Source organism: Condylura cristata, unplaced genomic scaffold, assembly GCF_000260355.1.
Source record: "Condylura cristata isolate star-nosed mole 26May11 unplaced genomic scaffold, ConCri1.0 scaffold00013, whole genome shotgun sequence".
Classification (NCBI taxonomy): Eukaryota; Metazoa; Chordata; class Mammalia; order Eulipotyphla; family Talpidae; genus Condylura; species Condylura cristata.
In genome coordinates, this window is record NW_004567114.1 from 26,907,673 (window position 1) to 26,921,020 (window position 13,348).

At 35.5% G+C, this 13,348-nt stretch overlaps 1 protein-coding gene across 4 annotated transcripts in view; it reads right to left on the bottom strand.

Annotated features, from left to right (window-relative positions):
- Positions 1–13,348, bottom strand: part of GPHN (gephyrin) — a 393,108-nt gene that overhangs the window by 376,491 nt on the left and 3,269 nt on the right. The window lies entirely within an intron of this gene.

Consider the following 13,348-nt stretch of genomic DNA (forward strand, 5'->3'; position numbering starts at 1 on the left):
AAAAAAAAAAAATGCTTAAACTTTCCCATAAAAAACTTACATGGCACAGAGGTTAAAGACTCAGTGCTATCAAGTTGGATCCCTGGCCAGTGAGCTAACCCAGACCTCTTTGTCTCACCCACTGCTCCCCTCAGCAGTGTATTTCAGTAGATCCACCTGTTCTGCTCCCTGCTCTGTCTTGGGGAATCCTCTCACCACAGTTCTTCTCTGCATAAATAAATAAATAAAAACAAATCTTTTCATAACTAACAAAACAAACAACCTTATCCTTGGAAATGGTCCAAATTTTACAGATCTTCTTTTGGATTTGATACTTCATAAAATATCTCTCCCCTTTGATGCATACTATTCCTTTGCTTTTTGTTCCAAATCAATGTTTGTTCAACCCAAATATGTAAGTTCTAAGACTTCACTCCTTATACTTGGGTTTACTGGTTTCCTCACATACCAATTTAAAATCTTTCTTCTACAAGTAAGTAATTGTCTATTTAACCTTATTTTGCTAGCTCTTGTCACCTTGTGTTACTGTGCCTTTTGTATCATATGTAAAACTTTTCCAAATACTCTCTTATCTATATAGTGCTCCATAACCATAAAATCCACAGATATTATACACACACACATACACACACACATACAACTTAATACACAACATAAAGGCAATTTTCTCCACAGGTCGTTATAAGTCTTAGCTATCAGAAGCAGTTTCCTATTTATACTTTAAGCCTATCCCTCAAAAATCTCAAACTCTTGTTCTTAATCACTATAATACAAACAGCATCTTCTGATTATAATTGTTCAAAATTTAAATTAGAAAAAGAGAATTTAGCAGAACTCTAGTAAAGTACTGATCCTTAATGATGCTTCTGAAATAAGGGAAAGCAAAATAGTGGGAGAAAAGCATGAGGACAAACAAGATTTGGTCAGATATCTAGAAGTAACATTTCTGTTACCATTTTAATAGTGGCAATTATATTCAAATGTATTATAGTAAATAAGAAATAATTAATGAGTGTTTATTATGTGAGAACACTTTTCACATATCATTATACTTCTCACAATCATCAAAGGTAAGCATTAGTATTATTTCCCATTCCACAAATGAAAAAACTCAAGGTTAAAGAATTTAATAACTTTAAAAACCTTAACTTAGATATAAATCCAAGTGGTCTAATCCTGAGTTTACCTAATATTTTCATTATCTATGTAAGCCTTGAATATAATAATATTCATTGAAGGTGTATATCATATTTTTATAATAGCTTTTTTAAAAATATATAATAGCAAAATAACCACTAGGATTATTATAATTATTAATATTTATACTAACTATTGAGTCTTTAAATTAATAACATTAACAATGATTATATAATTACAATTGTGAAGAAGTACTAATTTTTGCTTTCCAAATCTCTTCTACATCACTATAATTTTAATTTGAAAGGAAAAAGGTAATACTTCAAATACCTCTAAATCACTATTCTACTTCTAAATCACTATTCTAAGTTGGAGTATGTAAATCAGTTATTAAATTCACATTTATGCAGTTTTTATCCTAAACTTAAACATTTTCTAATCTGAAGTCTGTAACTTTGAAATTGAATGAAACAGAATTGCATGTACTATATAGAGCAAGCACAAACATTTATTTCCATTTACACTTAGTATGAATGTCGGTATCTTTTTCTAGCAATTTTTCCTGTTTGAAGTAAGGAAAGCATTTCAAATCAGTAATTTTACTGTCAGTAACAGATTGTAGATAGCATGACTAAAAGCAATGAGAGAATGGTAAGCATGAGCTATTTTCCTGGGACTGGAATTAATAAGATATTACAATTGAAGTAGATTTTACAGGGCATCTATTCAACTTTATACTTTACAGATAATGATACTTAACTCCCATTAGAAAAAAAAAATAGAGCTTCCTCCAGTATTCTTTACTCATGTAGTAACAGTAAAGATACAGGCCTTTCTTGTCTTTACTATCATAACTTTTCTGAATAATATAATAATATATTCAATAATTTTAACATAAAAAAGTGAAATAAAAGGTATTAAGTGACTGGGTAAAATGTATTTTAAAGGCAAATCCAGATAAATTTTTTTTAAAGATTTATTTATTTATTCATATAGAACTGGGGTATGGGCCAGAATGCGGAGGGTTGGAAGATTCACCAGGGACAGAGTGGGGAGCAGAACCGGCAGATCGACAAAGTACACTGCTGAGGGGAGCAGCGGGTGGGTCAGGAGAGGTCTGCCACACCATGTGGATCTCCTCCAGGGCAGGCGGGGATTGAACTCATGCGGAAGTGGCTTAAGCTTCTTAGTGCAGTGCTTTACTCCGCTGCGCCACCAGGGAGGACCTAATTAATTTTTTTTAAAGATTTATTTATTTGTGAATACAGAACTGGGGTACAGGCCAGCAATGCAGGGGAGGTGAAAGGCTTCACCAGAGACAAGAGTGGGGAGCAGAACAAGTAGATCTGCGAAGTACACTGCTGAGGGGAGCAGTGGAGGCCAGGAGAGGTCTGGCATGCCTGGGCAGGCAGGGATTGTATTCATGCAGAAGTGGCTTTAGCTTCTTAGGGCTGTGCTTTAACCAGCTATGCCACCAGGGAAGGCCCCAGGTTAATGAATTTTAACAGTGTAGGAAACCACTATTTCTATGCAACAAGCTAAAAGAATAAATATAAAGCTCTTATACAAACTTTCAAAGCATCATTTGCAGGGGAAAGACTACCATTTCCCATAGCAGTATTGAACAGAACTCAGATGTATCTGGAAAAAAAGATATTCTATTCTCAAAAAGTTCTGAAAACACTAAATCAATGATGTCTACCACTGTCAGATGTCTCATACCTTCAGACGTTAATATGCATGTGAAACCACTGCAAAATAGAATCAAGGACACTGGAGTAGAAAAACAGCTTCATTTTGTTGGTGTTGTGCCAAAGATATCTGACTAGATCAAATAACTGTTTTATGATGTGGAGACTATTTCCTGACCCATTGTTCCAGAAACTAGTCAAATGCATATCTTGATCACAAGGACTGATAATATAGAATCAGTCACCAATTAGGTCTAAGGAAGAATAGTTTAAGTTTGTTAATACTAATTAACTTTTATTCGGTGACCTATTTCATCTTTCTTTTGATTCCCCATAAAACCTCCTAACTACATATAATACCCTTTGTTAGTGTACATTTTGGGTTTTTACCTGAAAATGGATACCCCAAACTGCAATTCTTTGGTTCCAAATAAACACATGACTATCATTTTGACTCTGTTTTAGGTCAACAATACTATGGCTCATCAAAAGGGATACAGCATTATTTAGCACTTTTCAAATTTACTTCATCACATGAAAACCTCTTGATAATATACCTAGCATATAATATACCTAGCATATAATATACCTAGCAACAGAGCGTGGTGGCAGGATGAAATTTTGACAACATTGGGAAGGGGTCATTTGCAGAAAAAGACTGAAGACACAGTGGATCATAAATTTAAATTAAATAACATATAAAAGGGCTGTTGTGAAAACTAGTAAACTCTTATTAATACATGTATACTACTGTTCTAAAATGCCCTTAAATAACCATTTGTATAGAAGGTGTTAAAAATGAAAGGCATCTGGCTTTCCCTAGTGGTGCAATGAGTTAAAGTACCACATTATGAAGCTCTCCAAAGCCACTGCAGTGCAAATTTGAACCCCTGGCCAGGCACCTCTTATGACCCGCCCACTGCCCTCCTGCGGCTCCCCTCAGCAGTGCACTTTGTCCATCTGCCTGTTCTGCTGCCCACTCTATTTCTGGTGAATCCTCTCACCACCCCAACATCGCTGGCCTATACCCCAGTTCTATAAGCATAAATAAATAAATCTTTAAAAAAACTGAAAGTCAAAAAAAAATGAAAGTCATCTGTGCTCCTGTTATATAAGTAAATCAATCAATACTAGGAAACTCTGACTTTAATCCACTGATTTTCACACTATAACTTGTTCTGGTTAAAAACTACCTTCCAGAAAAATACTGGATGGTTTCTCTCATAGCAGGAATATAATGGAACAGGTGAGAAAATAATGATAATGATGAACAGTTATATACCAGAGACATTTTGTGGGGGTGGAGTGGGGAATGGGATCAAAAACAGTGGAGGGAGGGAAATGCACTGGACTATGGTGATGGCACATGGGTGATTTGGTGATGGGAAACACAAGGGGGTTGCAACTGAGATGGAAAAACGCACAAAATATGTGAAAATAAACAATTATAAAATTAAAAAAAAAAACTACCTTCCAAAGGATTGTTTCTAGAAAGAAGAAAGAGAAAGAGGAACTTGGACAGATATAATAAAATTATATTCTTAAGGGGAAAAAAAGCAAAAAGACATCAACACTTTAGGGAACTTCTAGAAAAGAAGTTGCCTGCCTGGCACACTTTTGCCATTTTAGTGGGAGAAATTACTCTTCTTTAAAGATTCTGTTTCTCTTGCTATATGGTTCTGATGAGGCTGCCTACTTAATGTCTTGATCCCAAGACAGACAAATGATAGAGCCCTAGCCAAAGCAGTCACTCTTCTAGTAACAGTGATTGCCCCAAAGATTAATAAGTGATGAAATGTCCTGGAATTTTATAAATGGATGCCATAAGAAAATCTTTCATCTGGACTCACTAATGAGGAAGGCGAGAGCCTGCAAATGTGAAACTACTGTAATTTCTAATGTGTGCCTTCCCTACAACTCTAGCTACATGAAGGAATTCAGCCTGCAATATACTCAGAAATACAAACTGAAATGGAGAACAAGAGTCCACGATGACATTAATTCCCTGATCATACTGTTTGAGTTCTTAACTCACTTCTTCTATACTCTGCGGCTATGTAAATTAAAAAGTTACAATTTTACAAAAATTTGACTGGGTATCTGTCATTTGCAATAAATAGATCCTAATACAACTATATAACTCAAGAAGAGCTCTATCTCAAAAAACTTATAAAGATTAAAAAGATAATGTCAAATGACGGTAAAAATAACAGTTATAGTTAATATATCATACATGGGAAACAAGTTTGTAATTTCTATTAAAATTTTAAAATTCATATACCATTGGTAAAAAATTCTAAACAGTAATTAACTTTTAAAAAGCTAGTGATAAAATGACATACACAATTATAAATGTAAAACATCATTTCTCACAGCGAAAAATTAAAAACCTTAATGTCTACCAATTGAGCACTATTAAATATAGCATGACCAGTGATGCAATAAAGTGAACCATTAAAAAAAGTGATTTATGGCCCTCCCTGGTGGCGCAGTGGGTTAAAGCACTAAGAAGCTAAAGCCACTTCACCATGAGTTCAATCCCCACCCCAGAGATGACCCACATGGTGGGGCAGACCATTCTTGGCCCACCTGCTCTCCTCAGCAATACACTTCATTGATCTGCCTGTTCTGTTCCCCACTCTGTCTCTGGTGAAGCCTCTCACCACATCTGCACTTCTGGTCTGTACCCCAGCTCTGAATGCAAAGATAAATAAATCTTTAAAAAAAAAAAAAAGAGATTTATATCTACAAGAACAGTTACATGCCAAGTGGTTAAGAACTTACAGTTTAAAACAGACTACATGGGTTCAAAATGCAATGTGGCTTCTTACCAGTTTGTTCTCTTACAGCAGTAATTTAAACAAATTACTAATTTCTCTTTGCTACAATTTCTTCTACTATAAATTGGTGACACTGTTATGAGGATTAAATTAATTAGAAGGCTTTTTAAAGAGGTCTAGAAAATTTTATTATACTTGTTAAGCTCTCAGTAAACTTTTTTTTTTTTTTTTAAAGATTTTTCTATTTATTCATAGTGAACTGGGATACCAGCCAGAGGTGCAGGAATGGTGAGAGGCTTCACCAGAAACAGAGTTGGGAGCAGATCAGACAGATCATGAAGTACACTGCTGAGGAGAGCAATGGGCAGGTCAGGAGAGGTCTGCTACACCATGTGGAAGACCTCAGGCGCCAGGAATCAAACTCACACTGAAAAGGCTGAAGCTAGCTTGCAAGGCACATCCTAACCCATTGTGCCATCAGGGAGGGTCCAATAAATTTAACTTTTATTTTCACTAACATGAAATATCTAAAATAAGCTGGAAAGAGAGGGAGGTCCAGAATACCATGCATAAGCAAAGATCACAACTAAGCAGACCACAAAAATAGGTTAAGTGAGTATTATAAAAAACTTGAGAATATATGTTGTTGTTATAAAAGAGATGAAAATGTTACTGAAACTTAAAATGGTAAAATATGGGTTATATGAAATATGTATTTTTGTCAAATGTTAGAAACATTTTTAATAAAAACATAGTGGGCCTACTATAACGTGTCTACTGGTCACTATGGCCATGATCTGTTAACATGCTAAATCTAGTGAAATGTATTCTGAAATTGCTGTTATTTTTGAATATTAATTTTGCTGATCAAAACAGAAAAGTAGCATTAAACAGGAATCAAAAATCCTTCCTTTCCTACCACTTTCAAGATATTTGACCACATTTTATATCAGTTTCCTTAGCTTGAAAGGGGGTAATTATGCTTATCTTATAGGTTAAATGTGATGAAAAAAGAAAATAATGTGTTCAATATTCAACACCTACTTTGTTCCAGACTCTGCAATTTCAGAATTTCTTTTCCCTAACATTTCAAATTTCATATTTAAGGTGAAATTGAATTTCATCACTCTAAAGTAATCCTCACAAAAACTATACCCATCATCTATGAAACAATATATTAAATCTGATAGTATAAAACATCTAGTATATCATTCATTTACCAGGAATAAATATACAGAAAAATACTAACCCAGATTCCATCTATCCTAAGCAGCCTTTATAGCAATAATATTTAAGTTCTTGTTTATCTAAATGTTTCTGGATAGCAGCTTCTTAAGTTGCTATATAAATTTTACCATCACCCAATTTTTTATTAACAACTTCTATCTAAACCCTTTTTAATAAGTGCTACAATAAAAGGGCACAACTTAAAGAACACAACCTCCTGTATCAAAATCTACTGAAGATGTTTACAAATTAGCTAGCAAATGGCACCACAGCAACATGTGTAAAGGAAGTAAAAATACTTGACCAGTACTCTACTTAAACATACTGATATATGATAGACATTTTCAGATACACTATTTCCGTTAGTTACTACACCTCTGTAAGGTACTACCAAGTTCATTTTGGTACAGGAAACTGAAATTCACAAAGACTAAATGATTTCCCAATGTAAAAGGACAATTCAAAATCTGTTTGACTCCTCTTTTTTTTGAACTACACCTTCCCATCTCCAAATGCACATGCTGGAGTGTGTAAACAATATTTATTAACACTGTGTAGACAACACTTATTAACACTGTAGGAAAACAAAGATTTACAACACTGTATCTAATAATTCTTAGGAGAGATTTTTTTGAGGAAGTCTGAGATGAGTCTGAAATTAAGTATAATACCAAAAACTACCAATAACAAAGATTAATGCCATAAGAACTCTAAAATAATAAAACTTCAGCATTTTTCCTTCTGTGTATATTAACAGGATCTAATCTCTGAAATTTTAATCTTTCCTTCTAGTTCTTATCTTCTTGCATTTTCATGTTTACCCTACCCCCCCATAATGATTCCAATTATAACAAAAAATATATAACTAAATCTTACATACTGTATATGTCATTCCAGCTGGTCAAGATGCTATAAGGATAACATATATATTGCAATTGAGAATGATCACTTTATATTAGTGGTGAAAAATGTTGAGAGTTTAGTAATATTGTTCAAAGACTATAAAACTTAACTGACAGGCCCTCCCTGGTGGTGCAGCGGATTAAAGCACAGCACTAAGAAGCTAAAGCTTCTGCATGAGTTCAATCCCCGCCTGCCCCGGAGGTGACCACATGGCGTGGCAGACCTCTCCTGACCGGCCCGCTGCTCCCCTCAGCAGTGTACTTCCTCGATCTGCCTGTTCTGCTCCCCACTCTGTCTCTGGTGAATCCTCTCACCCTCCGCATCTCTGGCTTATACCCCAGTTAAATAAATCTTTAAAAAAAAAAAAAAAAACACTTAACTGACAAACTATCATATGGATCGTATGTGTGATACAGTGCTCCTTATTATTATTTACCTAAAAATCAATGGCAAAAAGAATGACAAGATCTAAAGTTTTATCATTTGAAGTTTCTTTGGAGTTTCTCACTTTATCTTAAAATCTCCTCTGAATTCTATACAATAAACCAAGTTTAAGTTTGCAGTTGATATAAATCATTAACATAATAACAAAAATTACTATATTGTCTCCAGGTAAATTCTAAGACTTAATATACTTAGATTAACCCTGACACAATGTCAAATACCCCAATTTCAGAAGCAGGGCACACTTTGTTATGCTCCTTGCTCTCATTTCTTTTCTCTTTATTTTTCATAGTAGGAAATTTTTGTAAGCATAGAACATTTTGTCAAAATGTATACTTATTAGCAAAACTACTGAGAAAGTTAATGGGGAAATATATTTTTATTACAGAATTCTCCAAAAATTCTACTTAGTTAAAGCTAATTTAATACAAATTCATATATGAATACAATAAACAACTTGGGCAGAATTTCTCTATGACAAAACTTTATTAGACATTTACATTACCAAAAAAAAAATCCTTTGTGATTTAATCACTTTCTTTTTAAAAATCTTTTTTTTTTAAACATCTCAAATTCCAAAAATGCTTTATTGTTCTTCATTCCCAGTTAGAGGAACAAAGTATAGATCTTATCGATTTTACTTACTACTTCAAAAAAGTACCCTATTCAACTTAAGGCAGAATCTATCACCAGTAAGCATATAAATAGGCTCATTCATCATTTCCTCCCCAATAACACACTTCTGATTCTCCACCATATTAAAATCATTTTTAATCATAAAAACTCTTAGTACGGCCCTTCCCTGGAGGCACAACGGGTTAGGACGCAGCACTGCAAGCTGGCAGCAGCCCCTCAGTGCGAGTTCGATCCCAGCCTTGGACGTGACCCACATGGCGTGGCAGACCTCCCCTGGTCTGGCGGCTGCTCCCCTCAGCAGTGTGCTTCATCGATCTGCCTGTTCTCCTCCCCACACTCTCTCTGGTGAATCCTCTCACTGCCCCTCACCACTGTCCTGTATACCAGTTCTGTATGCATAAATAAATAAAATTTTTTTAAAATTTTGTACTTATGTACTTACAACTTATAAAGTCACTGTCTAGCAATGACAGTACTAAGTATATTCATTAGAATCTAATTTAACAATTTCTTACCTTAAACATTAATTTTCTAATAACTGTTTTTCAGCCAAAACTTCATGAAAGAACGACCTGACTTAGACACTGACTTTTTAAAACAGTACTCACATATATGACTAATGGTATGTTTGCTCAAATATACATTTTCATTTAATAAGATTTAAGTTTTATTTGTAATGGCGGTTCACCTACTTAGTGACAACATTTATTCTCAAAACAAAGATATATTTATATAGCCTTATCAATGAAAGGTCTTTTCAAAAAATAACAATGTACAAGAAAAAGTTTGAAGAATAAAATAAATGCTAGCACAATTCCAGAAGATCACCTTCTTCACTCAGAACTTTTTTTCCTTAGTATTTCGAATGACATTATTAACAATGACCGAAATACTTCCTATATATAATTCATGTTTTTACTGGCCTTGTTTACAAGTAAGCTTTAACATACTAAATAGTTTTATATTTGTTCAAATATCTCTTACTGACTTTAAATCTGTAGCTTAGTGCAATAAAAGTATATATTACTAGAATAAAAAATGATTTTAAAATGCCCTTTCCTAGAAATCTTTATCTCATTTATGCCACTGTTAGTGAAAACCTAAGCAATGTAATGTAATCATTAACTAAATTTTGTGGTAATGAACATTAGCAGTCACTAGCAAATATGGAATACAATATTTCCTGTTCCATTGGCTATTTAGTACATTGTTATACATGTGTGTAGTCCTTATTTTCCAGATGTTTCCACTGAGCTTTTATAATGGTAGAACCAGTGTGTTCCCTCAATAAATAGCTCCTTTCTAAATAGAAAAGAGTAGGTAAAATATGGCACATCTGAAATAAAGTGAACCTGCTATGTAATTGTTAAGACTGATTATAACATAATTACCACTGATAATGTCAAAATATTATCCTACATCTGCCCCACATCTTGTTTCTAGTTTCAAAGCCACAGAAGGTTGTTTATTTCCCTCATGCTAGTCACTATAGCATTATCTTTAGTTGCTGTTATAAATAACAATAGAAGTTGAATACAACAGAAACAGATAGACTAAAAACTGTATCTAGGTGACCAAAGACCAAGAGATCTTCATTTTCTTTAGCAAATCAACATAAGCTAGTTTACTAACAAAGATAAGTCTTAGAGATGGACAATACTCCTTAATGTTTCCATGACTTGCTTTATACATATATTTGCTCATTTTTCTGGTTGACAAAGAGGATAAAGTACCCACGTTACATTAACTATCATAACCCTATTTCCAAGATAATAAAGCAAACCAAGAAATAAATTCCTCTGTGAAATACTTTCCTTTCTACCATTATTCTTTCAAAATTCTAATGCATAATTATTTGATGAGAAGTTCTAACAGTATGCATACTATATTTGCTAAATTCATAGCAGAACATCTAGTAGATGAAAGGTTTCAAAATATAATTATTTCAACAGATCATCAAAAGTCAATTAAAGACTTTAGAAATAACACACTTTCACCAAAATACAAACATACTGTAAAGTATGTGCATGTATAGATGATACCATCCACTACCTCTATAAAACAGACTTAGATAAACTAATGTGAAACATGCATGAGGATATAAGTCATCCACCTTTTAAAAAATCACAAATATAACTCATAAAATAAGTTTTAAATGTAGGCTCAACTCAGTTCCCTTAAGTATGAAATCTTATTACTTAACCATAAATATTAAGCTTTTGTAATAAACCCACTTTTCACAGAATGACAGCTAACCTCCTTTCTCTGATTATTTTCCATGTTTCAGAACTCCATCACAGTTGACAATATTTATATCAACAATTTCAAGTAAAAACCTCAGTTATTTGTGATTTCAAATATTCCTTTATAATTAAATCCTGTTGTCCTCTATTGCTACTTCTCCCAAATCTGCAATTCCTTCTCATTCCTTCAATTACCTCTTTATTCCTTACTCTAAACTTTCCCCTCTAAACTACTGTACTTCATTCTCATGCGATGGTTTCTCCATATTATCGTTAATCTCACTGCCAAAGTAACCTTATCTCCTTGATATTTTATCTGTGCTACCTATCTAACCACCTGAACTTTTCAAAGTCTTTCCTTACATTTTTATTTTGCTGAAGAACCTCATCCTCAACATTACATTCATTATAAGATTGTCACTGACTCTCAAATCCCTTTAAAATGCCAGTTTCTTCTTACTTCTTGTAAATGCACTAAATTATTTCTTCAAATATTACTTTTGCTTCTACTCACTGGACTGTGCAATTCCTTTTACATTTTACCCGTAGACATACTAAATTAATGTGCCAAATTAAAGGACAATAATTACATACACTATTTCTTAGTTGTCTGAAATAGTGTATTATTCCTATTGGACTGTAGAGATAAGATAAAGGCTGTATATCTTCCAAAGCACACAACACACCTGTCTACTACATCACTTGAGTCATGTAAGATGATTCACTAAATAAAAGCATTAGGGAAAGCCTAAATAAACAAAAGATGTTTTTAAAAATCTCTATAGCTTAGCTTTAAAACATCTATGACCTTTCATCTCCATGAATAGCTGATATATTGTGGTTTCTATTAAGTCTTGCTTTCATTACTCTATTATAAATTTACAAAGCATGACTGGAATTTAAAGTGCAAGTTGAGAGTTGATATAGGGTATATGCATTTTTACATGCCATTAGTAGATTCTTTGAAAATCGGTAGTTAACTCTAGAATTCTGACATACAACTGAATCTTCACATAAGGCAGTCGTTTCAGCACCAAAAGAAGGAACAGCGCATCCTCTACTTTGGGGGGTTCTTTCCTGCAACTGGTTTAGTCTAGTTTCTCTATCCCAGGGGCTTTCGATCAAGAAAGTTCAATAAATCGCAATTAACACCTGGAAAGAATATAAGGAAAGGAAACCTGTTTACTTAAAAGAGAAGAAAGACTGCCATGGATAGCTCCTTTTCATTAACCCAGCAGCCACCAAACAAATTAAGCTTTGCACTTAGAATCTACCGACACAGATTTCTTTCCACCTAATAATAAAAGCAAGTCTCATTCAATTTAGTCCCTTCTCGAGCACCGTCTCAACCTGTCAGATTTTGACAAGGGGGAAAAAAATTAAAAGGGGGGGGGGGACACTGGGATTTCCCATCTACCTCGCTTCATCAGTAAGTCTAGGATTTCCTTCACTCCGAACTAAGCCCTCGGGTTCCAAATATAGTTTTTTTGAACACCCCCACCCCACCCGCCACTCAATTACATACACAAAGCCTCGCCAACTACAGAACCACAGCAGAAACCCTACAAATCGGCTTGCTATTCATCTCGGAAGTCATGCCCTGCAGCTACTGCCTATCGCCGAACTGAGGGATTTTACCCAAATACAACGCAACGGAATCAGACATGCAGAGCACACACAGCTTTAGGAAAGAGCGAAAGGCGACCCGGGAAAAGTGCGCTCCTTGTGAACCTCGGGACGATACCGAGGAGGGGTTCCCAGAAGGGAGGGGGGTAGGGGAGACTGAGCGGGGAAATCCTTCCCTCCTAAGTAAAAAGCCGGATCCCGTCACTCCAAGGAAACCGAGAAGCGGGCAGAGAGAGGGCCCTTCGCTCAGAAAGGCAAAATGCAGACACTTTCCGAGGTCCGAGGCAAGCTAATCCCTCACTTCCTGGGGGAGACAGGGGTCTCCCAAGGGTGGCTGAGGAGATGCTCGGCTAGAGAGCGGCAGCTCGACGGCAAGCAGAGTTTCGCCTGATGAACACCGGTGTCGTGTCCGGCCGGTGCCGGGGCAAGCACAGCCAGAGCAACGTGGTGCTGTCGCGGGGGTAGGGGCGCAGGGAGAGGGGGTGGCAATGGGATTCCCCCCTCTCCGAGACCGGCTTTAGAGTGGGGAGCACCCCAGCCAGTAGAGAGCGGCGTGCGGAAGACTGCGGAGCCGGGATCCCGCCGCCTGTACCGGCAGCAAGGAGCCCCGCAGCGCCCGCCGCACCGGCCCCTCGGTCCCCGGGGGCCAAGGACTTCGGTT